Below are 14,265 nucleotides of genomic sequence, written 5' to 3'. Positions count from 1 at the left end.
CAAATAAACCTGCTATTAAAATTATAGACTGATCATTTCTTTGTAAGTGGTCAAATGTACAAAATCAGCAGGGGATCAAATACTTTTTTCCCCCACTGTATAGTGAAGTATTCTGGAATGATGTAAAACTATATCTTGGCCTCAAATTGCATACAACCATTGAAATTTCTAAGTTTGACATATTATTTTACTATACTGATTCCACAATTGAACGTGAGTATGTCATAAATGTCTTTATTTTATTAGGAAAATGTTTCATACACATCAAAATGTATGAAGAAAAAGCCCCTTTTTTTCTTTTTTTTTTAATCTGATTTGGAAAACTATTTAGTCTTTAAGATGTATACAAAACAAAATGTCCAAAAAATGTATTCGCTTAATGTCTTGTTGTTGTTGTTCCGGAACTCCAATTTGAGCAGCAGCAGCTGAAAAATGAGCTCCTACAAATATTGAAATTTACATGGTTTTTAGAGTGAAGTACATCGGAAAAAAGCAAAAGAAAACTGCAAAACTGAATAGGAGAAAAAACAAGCAACAAACAAAGAAGATAGGCTTTTGAAAAATAACTATTTTTCATAAAATTGTAGTTATCTTAGCTAGCTGAATTGTTTACCAGTTGCTAAGCAGTTGCTAGGGACTCTTTTGGAAGAAGCTAGCTAGCTAACGAAGAACAACAAAGAATATCTAGTTAACAGAAGAAAAGAAAGAGAAAATCAGGACAGAAGAAAAAGGATATCAAAGTGAAACAGTTCTCTAAAGACACAAGAGACAATAATACAAGAAACAACACTTCTGTAGCTTGTCAACTATGTGTCTGTCTATCCCTGTTCTCTCCCCTCTGCACAGGCCATACAAACGCTTCACACCGCGTGGCCGCTGCCACTCTAACCTGGTGGTCCCAGCGCGCACGACCCACGTGGAGTTCCAGGTCTCCGGCAGCCTCTGGAACTGCCGGTCTGCAGCCAACAAGGCTGAGTTCATCTCAGCCTATGCTACCCTCCAGTCCCTAGACTTCCTGGCGCTGACGGAAACATGGATTACCACAGATAACACTGCTACTCCTACTGCTCTCTCTTCGTCTGCCCACGTGTTCTCGCATACCCCTAGAGCATCGAGCCAGCGGGGTGGTGGCACTGGAATCCTCATCTCTCCCAAGTGGACATTCTCTCTTTCTCCCCTGACCCATCTGTCTATCTCCTCATTTGAATTCCATGCTGTCACAGTTACCAGCCCTTTCAAGCTTAACATCCTTATCATTTATCGCCCTCCAGGTTCCCTTGGAGAGTTCATCAATGAGCTTGACGCATTGATAAGTTCCTTTCCTGAGGATGGCTCACCTCTCACAGTTCTGGGTGACTTTAACCTCCCCACGTCTACCTTTGACTCATTCCTCTGCCTCCTTCTTTCCACTCCTCTCCTCTTTTGACCTCACCCTCTCACCTTCCCCCCCTACTCACAAGGCAGGCAATACGCTTGACCTCATCTTTACTAGATGCTGTTCTTCCACTAATCTCATTGCAACTCCCCTCCAAATCTCCGACCACTACCTTGTATCCTTTTCCCTCTTGCTCTCATCCAACACTTCTCACTCTGCCCCTACTCGGATGGTATTGCGCCGTCCCAACCTTCGCTCTCTCTCTCCCGCTACTCTCTCCTCTTCCATCCTATCATCTCTTCCCTCTGCTCAAACCTTCTCCAACCTATCTCCTGATTCTGTCTCCTCAACCCTCCTCTCCTCCCTTTCTGCATCCTTTGATTTTCTCTGTCCCCTATCCTCCAGGCCGGCTCGGTCCTCCCCTCCTGCTCCGTGGCTCGACGACTCACTACGAGCTCACAGAACAGGGCTCCGGGCAGCCGAGCGGAAATGGAGGAAAACTCGCCTCCCTGCGGACCTGGCATCCTTTCACTCCCTCCTCTCTACATTCTCCTCTTCTGTCTCTGCTGCTAAAGCCACTTTCAACCACTCTAAATTCCAAGCATCTGCCTCTAACCCTAGGAAGCTCTTTGCTACCTTCTCCTCCCTCCTGAATCCTCCTCCCCCCCCCCCCCCTCCTCCCTCTCTGCGGATGACTTCGTCAACCATTTTGAAAAGAAGGTTGACGATATCAGATCCTCGTTTGCTAAGTCAAACGACACCGCTGGTCCTACTCACACTGCCCTACCCTGTGCTTTGACCTCTTTCTCCCCTCTCTCTCCAGATGAAATCTCGCGTCTTGTGACGGCCGGCCGACCAACAACCTGCCCACTTGACCCTATCCCCTCCTCTCTTCTCCAGACCATTTCCGGAGACCTTCTCCCCTACCTCACCTCGCTCATCAACTCATCCTTGACCGCTGGCTACGTCCCTTCCGTCTTCAAGAGAGCGAGAGTTGCACCCCTTCTGAAAAAACCTACACTCGATCCCGCCGATGTCAACAACTACAGACCAGTATCCCTTCTTTCTTTTCTCTCCAAAACTCTTGAACGTGCCGTCCTCGGCCAGCTCTCCTGCTATCTCTCTCAGAATGACCTTCTTGATCCTAATCAGTCAGGTTTCAAGACTGGGCATTCAACTGAGACTGCTCTTCTCTGTGTCACGGAGGCTCTCCGCACTGCTAAAGCTAACTCTCTCTCCTCTGCTCTCATCCTTCTAGACCTATCTGCTGCCTTTGATACTGTGAACCATCAGATCCTCCTCTCCACCCTCTCCGAGTTGGGCATCTCCGGCGCGGCCCACGCTTGGATTGCGTCCTACCTGACAGGTCGCTCCTACCAGGTGGCGTGGCGAGAATCTGTCTCCGCACCATGCGCTCTCACCACTGGTGTCCCCCAGGGCTCTGTTCTAGGCCCTCTCCTATTCTCGCTATACACTAAGTCACTTGGCTCTGTCATATCCTCACATGGTCTCTCCTATCATTGCTATGCAGACGACACACAATTAATCTTCTCCTTTCCCCCTTCTGATAACCAGGCGGCGAATCGCATCTCTGCATGTCTGTCAGACATATCAGTGTGGATGACGGATCACCACCTCAAGCTGAACCTCGGCAAGACGGAGCTGCTCTTCCTCCCGGGGAAGGACTGCCCGTTCCATGATCTCGCCATCACGGTTGAGAACTCCCTTGTGTCCTCCTCCCAGAGTGCTAAGAACCTTGGCGTGATCCTGGACAACACCCTGTCGTTCTCCACTAACATCAAGGCGGTGACCCGATCCTGTAGGTTCATGCTCTACAACATTCGCAGAGTACGACCCTGCCTCACACAGGAAGCGGCGCAGGTCCTAATCCAGGCACTTGTCATCTCCCGTCTAGATTACTGCAACTCGCTGTTGGCTGGACTCCCTGCCTGTGCCATTGAACCCCTACAACTCATCCAGAACGCCGCAGCCCGTCTGGTGTTCAACCTTCCCAAGTTCTCTCACGTCACCCCGCTCCTCCGCTCTCTCCACTGGCTTCCAGTTGAAGCTCGCATCCGCTACAAGACCATGGTGATTGCCTACGGAGCTGTGAAGGGAACGGCACCTCCATACCTTCAGGCTCTGATCAGGCCCTACACCCAAACAAGGGCACTGCGTTCATCCACCTCTGGCCTGCTGGCCCCCCTACCTCTGAGGAAGCACAGTTCCCTCTCAGCCCAGTCAAAACTGTTCGCTGCTCTGGCACCCCAATGGTGGAACAAGCTCCCTCATGACGCCAGGACAGCGGAGTCAATCACCACCTTCCGGAGACACCTGAAACCCCACCTCTTTAATGAATACCTAGGATAGGATAAAGTAATCCTTCTAACCCCCCCCCCCCCCCCCTTAAAAGATTTAGATGCACTATTGTAAAGTGGTTGTTCCACTGGATATCATAAGGTGAATGCACCAATTTGTAAGTCGCTCTGGATAAGAGCGTCTGCTAAATGACTTAAATGTAATGTAAATGTAAATAATATTTATGAATAGTTTTAAAGGAAACTTTCTTAATTTTGTAAACAAATAGGTATGTGTGTGGCAACATCCAAACTTTTTTCCAACAGATATTATCAAAAAATCCATTCCAATAAGGCATGACTGCTGAAACAAGGTTCGTATCGCTCTGTTGTTGAATGGACCAAAAGAGAAACAAATCTTTCCTACTGATGAGTCAACAGGGGTAATCGTCGGTATGTTCTGAGGGTCAGGTCTTGACATGTTCCTGAATAATAAAGAAACACCTGAGGGAATGGCATCTAAAACAATTGCAAAATCTTTAGGTGTTACAGGGATCTTGTAAAATGATAAGAATTCCTTATAACTAAGTAAAAGACCCTTTGCATTAACCAGTTGGCTCACCAATAGGATATTATTTACCAGTTGGCTCACCAATAGGATATTATTTACCAGTTGGCTCACCAATAGGATATTATTTACCAGTTGGCTCACCAATAGGATATTATTTACCAGTTGGCACACCAATAGGATATTATTTCGGAACCAATATTCCAAAAACAAAGAAGTATTTTTATACAATATATTCCGATTATTCCATATATAATATCTGTGTGGAGAAAAATTATGCTTATAAATTAAGGACCATGACAAGAACCTGCCGATGAAAAGCAGAAAGTTTCACTGGAACTTTGTCAATATTATAATTGCAAACCAACATGAAGTTAAGGCCACCAAAACTAGAGAAGACATGATGAGGAATACAATTCCACATAGAAGTGGGTCTTCTTAAAAACATATATGTGGATTCCTGACAGTACGTAGAGCTAAACAATTTCCTGTAAAAATTCTTAGAGTATTTAGCGATTAATTTTGGGTCATCTGTAATAACACCATCAATGTTTAACTTATGGATAGTGTTATTTGTAGACTGAAATTTCTCAAGTCTAAAGAAATAGGATGAATTCTGTTCTCCCTCCTCAATCCATTTTTCCCTAGATCTAATAAAGGCTCCTTCTGCTTTTACTCTATATATATTATCCTGTTTATTTAATATATATATTATCCAGTTTATTTTGTAACTCAATTAGTTCCATCTTCTCCTCCCCCGAGAGGCTGGCTGGGGACCTATGAGAAAGGGAAGTTATCTTAATGATCATCTTTTCCTCCTCAGCTCTTCTGGTCTTAGCAACATTACTACCATATTTTATAAGGTATTTAGACACCTCAAATTTTAAGAGCTCCCAGTTCTTCCAATAAGATTTTTCTTCACAAGCCCTTTCCCAAAAGTGTGAAAGCAGATCTTTAACCTCAAACTTAACTATATCATTATTTAATAATGAGCTATTTAGCTTCCAGTAGGATTCTTTACCAAGGTTAGTATCAGAGGTAAATATTTTGATATCAATTTAAATGGCCCTATGGTCTGTGAGGGGAGTAGTACACATATTTGTAGTAACACACTCACTATCAATACTTTGGATATAAGCCAAAAATCTATTCTGGATTGTCTGGAACCTGTTTTGTTACTCCAAGTGAACGATCTGTCAGCCGGAAACCTCTCGCCATACTTTTCCATAAAAAGTATTAAACTCAAATTCTGATTGGCTGGCCTAGCTGGGGGCCATTTATCAGTTGAATTATCTATAGTAATGTTACATTTAGATAACCAATGAAGTATATGTTTCTCTATAGATTCAAGCAACTCATCATTTTCATGTTTGGTGTTGTACGCATAGAAGTTTACAGTAATGAGCGTAATGTCATTGTAACTGATCACAAGACAAATAAAGTGACCAAAGGGGTCACATTCCGAGTGTAGAATATTACCACCAAAGGTATTTTTCATTGCAGTGAAACCAGCGGAGCGTTCAGATCCATGGAAAAGCCAAATATCGTTGCCCCACTGTGACCTCCAGAAGTTGGCATCAGCCAAAATTGAGTGAGAAAAGCAAAAATCTGTTCTAAATTGTTTAGCAAATAAAAATAAGCCCCTGCGCTTCACATTGTTTCGAAACCCCCTAGCATTAAGAGAAACTACAGACAACATAACAAAGATTATATAAAGGTATAAACTGTAGTAGGATGAGTCAAAAACGTAGGAGTACGTCTGACTGACATGATACCAAGACCTTGGCGTGACGCCTGCATGTAACTAACATGTCGTCATACCAACACCTCAAATCAAATTTTATTTGTCACATACACATGGTTAGCAGATGTTAATGTGAGTGTAGTGAAATGCTTGTGCTTCTAGTTCTGACCATGCAGTAATATCTAACAAGTAATCTAACAATTTCACAACAACTACCTTATACACACAAGTGTAAAGGAATGAATAAGAATATGTACATAAAGATTAATGAATGAGCGATGGCCGAACGGCATAGGCAAGATGCAGTAGATGGTATAGAGTACAGTATATACATATGAGATGAGTAATGTAGGGTATGTAAACATTATATAAAGTGGCATTGTTTAAAGTGGCTAGTGATACATTTATTACATACATTTTTCATTATTAAAGTGGCTAGAGATGAGTCAGTATGTTGGCAGCAGCCACTCATAGTGATGGCTGTTTAACAGTCTGATGGCCTTGAGATAGAAGCTGTTTTTCAGTCTCTCAGTCCCCGCTTTGATGCACCTGTACTGACCTCGCCTTCTGGATGATTGCGGGGTGAACAGGCAGTGGCTCGGGTGGTTGTTGTCCTTGATGATCTTTTTGGCCTTCCTGTGACATCGGGTGGTGTAGGTGTCCTGGAGGGCAGGTAGTTTGCCCCCGGTGATGCGTTGTGCAGACCTCACTACCCTCTGGAGAGCCTTACGGTTGTGCGCGGAGCAGTTGCCGTACCAGGTGGTGATACAGCCCGACAGGATGCTCTCGATTGTGCATCTGTAAAAGTTTGTGTTTTTGGTGACAAGCTGAATTTCTTCAGCCTCCTGTTGTTTTTTCTAAGGCTAAGCAAACAAGGGGTAGCATATGCTGTTTTCCCATCTATAACAAGGGTTCGGCCTATATCCTCATATACCCCCTCAATTCAAGCCCTGCATTTAACCATAAGACATCTCTCAGAAATGTATAGCCTAAGGATTGCATGGTGACGGGGACAAGGTCAAGTAATGAAATCCACGATTTTTCAGGTCAGAGAAAGATGCCAGAGTTTCTGAATTGTAATTCCGAGTTGGATGACCGTTCCAATTTTTTATTTTTTTATTCCAGTCTGACCTCGTTTTTTCCCTACTTCCCTGTTGTCTTGAACGCACTGAAGTTGGAAGTAAGAGATTGCCGAATTCCGAATGCGCCACTAGAGATCTAGGCTACCTCTTATTTCTGAATAGGGCTACCTCCAACAAAGAAGCACTTGTGTCTGTATTGACGTGAGAAATAGGCATATCTACACAGTAATGGTGGCTGGCTGTGATATCAACTAGCCTAATAATTTTTGTATTGAGGTGATGTGCCTATTTTAGCTGAATCGACCAATTAAATTGATTAGATTACTCAGATTTTTTACAAAATCATGTACAGACGTTTGTAAGGCGTTCATGGTGAGTTCTTTAATAATAAACTAAACAAACACTTAAACGAACATGTGACGCATAACATGTAGAAGTTTAAGGCGTTCATGGTAAGATCTTTCATAATAAACTTACAAGCAAACTGACACATGACGCGTCGGTAGTTTGATGCCTTAGAAAAAAAACGTGTCTCCATTGATTGTCCATGTTAATTCATGGCGGTTCACGAGGCTTAATTCTGACACTTATCACCCCCCATATTTGTGTTTTTTGAGAGAGCACTACGGCTATTGACAGAGTCACGTAAGCGAGAGGCACGACACCTTTTTTACCAGATGTTGGTAGGCGATTTAGATTGTCATTATGGAGACACCTATTTCCAAAAAACATATTAATACGCTACAACTGATGCACATCAAGAAAAACTTTTTAACACAGGCGAATTGGGTGTTGCATAACTTTGTTAATTAAATAAAATATGTATACTTTTCGTTATTTGTAAACTCAGGTTTCCTTTATCTAATATAAGGTTCTGATAACGTTCAGTATCAAAAATAGATCAAATCATAAAGGGGGCAAATATTTTTTCATGGCTACATGTGTGCACTGCGGAGGGCTTCGGAGGCTTGACCACTTTGGCCAATCAGAGCAATGAAAAAAATCCTAATTTACCATGCGTTTGCCTTCACGTTCATAAAACTCCACGGACCCCCCTCTACTCTTGCGCAGTGAACCCCAGAACCACTTAGTTATGGCGACACCGTTCTGCCGAGGACACCCAAATCAGTGACCACCGCAAAGCCCAAGAGCCGGACCCTCTCTGGAAGTTGCTTCAGCCCTGCTTAGGATATTTAGCCTACATTGGCTTAATATTTAATAAGCGAGCTAGGACGGACGTAGTCAATGTAACTATTTGTTTAGCACTTTTTAAATGTACAGCAACATAATTCAGAACAGTATTCTCCTTGTACACCAAGTCAGAACCATAGGATGAATAAAGGAGGCATATAAGCAGACATTGAAAGCTCTTACAATATTCAATGATTACATTTCTTTAAAACAGGCTACATGTGCACCACCAAGTCAGAACAGTAGGCTAAGTTATGAAAAGGGACAAATTATTAGGGTGAGGCACATGGGCTAGTAACAGAACCACCACATGGTGGTGCTTTCAAGACAACTGGGAAAAAAAACAAAAAAAAAACAAGGTCGAATCATGACGTCAGTGATCTTCAGGTCGGAGTTCTAGAAAGAGGCCCAAGTTCCCAACTTGGCAAAATTTGCCCACAAGCAGGACCACCGCGCCATCTTCCTGTCAAGTGAGCACAGCACAAAAAGTTCAGTCCAAAAATGTCTTGTATGCTGCTGCCCCACCTGCCCTGAATGACGGGTCGCCACTCTTCACGATTGACAGTGATGATGGCCTATTTTGAAATTAGGTAGCCTATGCCTAACTTTAAGAAAAGTAACTATGAGTAAGGCAAACATCATGAAAAGCTTGTAAGCTGAGTTTGAATAAGACATCTTATTGCCACTTCACATTTAGAACGTTTGGTTTTATTATAGCAAATAAATAACCAAATCATTGATGGATCGCTAGATAAAAGAAATACATGCATCTCGTCTGCCCTTGCTAGCCAGTCTGCATACGAGTCATCACACTCCCTCATCTGACTGGTCGTTTACCGCAAGTCGCCATAAACGTCATCACAATCCCTCATCTGATTGGTCGATTAGGCGGTTATTATGACTTTGACTGTGGTAACTTGTTACGACCCGAGAGAAGGGACGGTAAGGCCCTGAAACCTTGATATATATATTTTTTAAGTACTGCAGTGTGGTCATGGCTCGATGGGAGTTTGTCAAATTGCCATCAAAAGTAGACTAACCTTTTACTAACCTTAACCTAATTCTCCTAACCTGCTACGTTAAATCTCCTAACCTGCTGAGTAAATTTTCCTAACCTGCTATGAGAAGGTTAGGATTGGGGGAGGCGGAGCTGATCCTAGACCTCATGATGAACTGTATACCTCATGATAAGCCGTATACCATATTATTTACTAAGAGAGTTTTAATCTATATTTTCCATAGTTGTCTATTTACCACCACAAATCGATGCTGGCACTAAGACCACACTCAACAAGCTGTATGGGGCCATAAGCAAACAAGAAAATGCTCATCCAGTGGCTGAGCTCCTAGTGGCCGGGGATTTTAATGCAGGCAAATTGAAATCCATCATACCTCATTTCTGCTAGCATGTCACCTGCGCAACTAAAGGCGAAAAAACTCTAGATTACCTTTACGTCACACACAAAAAACATACAAAGATCTCCATCGTTCTCCATTTGGCAAATCTGACCATAACTATCCTCCTGATTTCTGCTTATTAGCAAAAACTCAAACAGGAAGTACCAGCTCAATATGGAAGTGGTCCGATGAAGCGGATGCTAAGCTACAGGACTGTTTCACTAGCACAGACTGGAATATGTTCCGGGATTCATCCGATGGCATTGAGGTGTTTACCACATCCGTCACCGGTTTCATTAATAAGTGCATCGACAAAGTAATCCACACAGTGATCGTACATACATATCCTAACCAGAGGCCATGGGTTACAGGCAACAACCGCACTGAGCTAAAGGTTAGAGCTGCCACTAAGAAGAAATCCCACTACGCCCTCCGACAAACCATCAAACAGCCAAAGCATCAATAAAGGACAAAGATCTGTCACACCCTGATCTGTTTCACCTGTCTTTGTGCTTGTCTCCACTCCACCCTGATCTGTTTCACCTGTCTTTGTGCTTGTCTCCACTCCACCCTGATCTGTTTCACCTGTCTTTGTGCTTGTCTCCACTCCACCCTGATCTGTTTCACCTGTCTTTGTGCTTGTCTCCACTCCACCCTGATCTGTTTCACCTGTCTTTGTGCTTGTCTCCACTCCACCCTGATCTGTTTCACCTGTCTTTGCTTGTCTCCACTCCACCCTGTTCTGTTTCACCTGTTTTTGTGCTTGTCTCCGCTCCACCCTGATCTGTTTCACCTGTCTTTGTGCTTGTCTCCACTCCACCCTGATCTGTTTCACCTGTCTTTGTGCTTGTCTCCGCTCCACCCTGATCTGTTTCACCTATCTTTGCTTGTCTCCACTCCTCCCTGATCTGTTTCACCTGTTTTTGTGCTTGTCTCCACTCCACCCTGATCTGTTTCACCTGTCTTTGTGCTTGTCTCCACTCCACCCTGATCTGTTTCACCTATCTTTGCTTGTCTCCACTCCACCCTGATCTGTTTCACCTGTCCACTCCACCCTGATCTGTTTCACCTGTCCACTCCACCCTGATCTGTTTCACCTGTCTTTGTGCTTGTCTCCGCTCCACCCTGATCTGTTTCACCTATCTTTGCCTGTCTCCACTCCACCCTGATCTGTTTCACCTGTCCACTCCACCCTGATCTGTTTCACCTATCTTTGCCTGTCTCCACTCCACCCTGATCTGTTTCACCTGTCCACTCCACCCTGATCTGTTTCACCTGTCTTTGTGCTTGTCTTCACTCCACCCTGATCTGTTTCACCTATCTTTGCTTGTCTCCACCCCCTCCAGGTGTCGCCCATCTTCCCCATTATCCTCAGTGTATTTATACATGTGTTCTCTGTTTGTCTGTTCCCAGTTTGTCTTGGCTTGTCAAGCCTACCAGCGTGTTTTTCCATGCTCCTGTTTTTCCTAGTCTCTGTTTTCTAGCCCTCCCGGTTCCGACCTGTTCTGCCTGCCCTGACACTGAGCCCGCCTGCCTACCCATTCTGCCTGACCATTCAGCCTGCCTTGACCTCGAGCCTGCCTGCCCCCCTGTACCTTTCGGACTCTGACCTGGTTAATGTATTCGGCGCATGTGACAAATAAAGTTTGATTTTGATTTTTTTATGAACTTCTGGCTCTCCTCAACCTGCCTATTGCCTGCCCCTTGTATTCTAATAAATATCAGAGACTGAAACCATCTGCCTCCTGTGTCTGCATCTGGGTCTCGCCCTGTGTCGTTATAAGATCAAAACCTACTATACCGGCTCTGACGCTCGTCAGATGTGGCAGGGCTTGCAAACTATCACGGATTGTGAAGGGACACCCATCCAGGACCATGGCCCCATACCAGATCAGATGACCAGAGAGCAGAAGGGTCAGGCCCAGGCTCTCCACATCAACAGCCAGAGCAGCCAGCCCATCTCAATGAGTCAGACCGGTGAACAAATCCCCAGCCACTACATCCAGGGCCAGACCTTCCAGATACAGGCTGGTACTGTACTGTCTCCTACCAGGCTAGCTCAGCCATATAATGTTTAGGCCCAGCACAACTGACTGAAGGACCAACAGAACTGACTGAATGGGCGAGAACTGTCTCCTACCTCTACTGGTGTAAAGTTAGGACACCAGTATAGCCCAGCCCTGATATGTGGCCAAAGTAGACACCGCAAAGCATAGGAGTCAACAGGCATATATCAGGGCTAGCCAAGTCATAGGCTGTATGTACGGGCACAGTAGAGCTGACTGGAGAACCATGTCTGGCACAACATAACTGACTTTGCCTTAGTTCAAATTCAGGTTGGCAGGGCAATGAATGTAAAAGGCATTTCTCACAATGGTTGTAAATTGTATTAAGTTATCCAGTAATACCAGGATGTTGATGTTAAAATGTCACTATCTGAGGTAGAGAAAATATGATTCCAACTAGAAGGTTATTCTGTGTAACACTGACATCTTCTGGCTCACATGATGTAAATAAATAAAAGCTCACTGACCTATTATTTCAGGCTACAATAAAATAGTTAAATAAAATGTAATTTCATTGGTCACATACAAATGGATAGCAGATGTTATTGCGAGTGTAGCGAAATGATTATGCTTCTAGATCCGACAGTGCAGCAGTATCTAACAGGTAATATCTAACAGTTCCACAACAAAACCTAATATACACAATCTAGTAAAGGAATGGGATGAGAATATATAAGTATAAAATATATGGATGAGCAGGGACAGAGTGGCTAAGATGCAATAGATAGTGTAGGATACAGTATACAGTATATACATATGAGATGAGTAATGCGAGATATGTAAACGTTCTTAAAGTGGCATTATTAAAGTGACTAGCGTTCCATTTATTAAAGTGGCCAATGATATATCTGTGCTAGCGGTGGCTGTTTAACAATCTGATGGCCTTGAGATAGAAGCTGTTTCTTAATTTCTCTGTCCCAGTATTAATGCACCTGTACTGACCTCGCCGGGGTGAACAGGTAGTGGCTCAGGTGGTTATTGTTGTTGATCTTTTTTGGCCTTCCTGTGACATCGGGGGTTGTAGGTGTCCTGGAGTGCAAGTAGTTTGGCAGACTGCACCACCCTCTGGAGAGTTGCAGTACCAGGCGGTGGTACAGCCCGACAGGATGCTCTCAAATGTGAACCTGTAAAAGTTGGTGAGGGTTTTCGGTGACAAGGCACTTTTTTTCAGCCTCCTTTGGTTGAAGAAGCGCTGTTGCTTAAGCCTTCATCACCACCACACATCACTGTGTGCATCTTTTTTAGAAAATAAAATGTATTATTCACGTCTCTAGTCATGTCATCCAATAATATATTCTGGGGTCTAATAAATGCATTGTTGAGCTTTGTTTTTTGTTTTTTTTAACTCTGTCATATATATAATATATATTTCACCTAATACAATTCAAACTCAATACCTCTAACATCAGCGCACATGAAGTTACTTGTTTTGTTAGCGGGTTTTTTTCGGTCGAGGGGCGTGGCTTGAGCTACTGTCGGACCGTGTCATCCAAAACGCTGTAGCTTTCAGGTTGTTTATACATTTTTCCGCACATTAAATAGTAAGTAGCCTACTAGTTGTGTGAACGTTGACAATCATCATCTTGACATCAGTAAGATTAACTATTTCATAAAAATGTTGTGCACTGTACCAGGAGTGGGGTTCGAACCCACGCGGACATATGTCCATTGGATCTTAAGTCCAACGCCTTAACCACTCGGCCATCCTGGTTGGCGTAATATGGTGTCAAAATAACACATTATTCATATTATATTGTAACATTTTATTGTTTTGTTTTATGTTCTGTTACTCGCAACAATCCGTCGTAACAACAACAATCGAACGCTATCACGTCTACGCTGCGCTGCGCTGCGGTTACCACTGTGATCATCAAAGCAGATAGCTACTCTGACATTCCATTATTGTAACAATGTTGCAAGTCAACTTTCAATTTGATTGGCCATAATGGTACTTACGTAGCCTGACATTTATGTTGACAAATAAAACGTTTGACAATGTGTTCTATCAAACGAATACAGTCAGTTATGCAGTAATTTGAATGATGCCGTTTGTCTTATTGTCCGTTGATCTAAAGTAAACATATAGGAAATGATTTCATTGGTGAGAACTTTGTGACTAGCCTACCAAGGAGGGAGGTAGCCTACCCGTAGCCTACCCGTAGCCTAGCCCTAGCCTATTTAAACGGGTTTCACAGAGTATGTCTATCCAAAAAACACAGGTTTCAGCAGCATTGTATGTATTGCTTCAGTTCACGTTCTAAAACATCTGGCACACATTGCATTGCGGAGTTGAATTTAGTGCAATATATTCTATACTGTAGCCCCTATACTGATATACTGTACCCACAGACTAATGTAATTATTACTATATAGTTTACACATACAATCATTGTACGTCTACACAGGGCCATTACATATCTATGGGGAAAGGGCAGTGGTTGATTTAGAGTTGGGTGATTGTCAGAGAGATAGGCCTGCTCCACTTGCTGGTGGGGTTATGGAACACAGATGTTAAAAATTGTCACTGCAATCTGCAGAGGATTC

At 43.4% G+C, this 14,265-nt stretch overlaps 1 non-coding gene across 1 annotated transcript; it reads right to left on the bottom strand.

Moving 5' to 3' along the window:
- Positions 1 to 13,349: 13,349 nt before the first annotated feature.
- trnal-uaa (transfer RNA leucine (anticodon UAA)) lies at positions 13,350 to 13,432 on the bottom strand. Its single transcript has one exon. It is a non-coding gene; the product is annotated as a tRNA-Leu (tRNA).
- Between the last annotated feature and the right edge of the window lie 833 nt (positions 13,433 to 14,265).

This window comes from Salmo salar, chromosome 09, assembly GCF_965601325.2.
Source record: "Salmo salar chromosome 09, fSalSal1, whole genome shotgun sequence".
NCBI lineage: Eukaryota > Metazoa > Chordata > Actinopteri > Salmoniformes > Salmonidae > Salmo > Salmo salar.
This window is presented reverse-complemented; position numbering and strand designations above follow the sequence as displayed.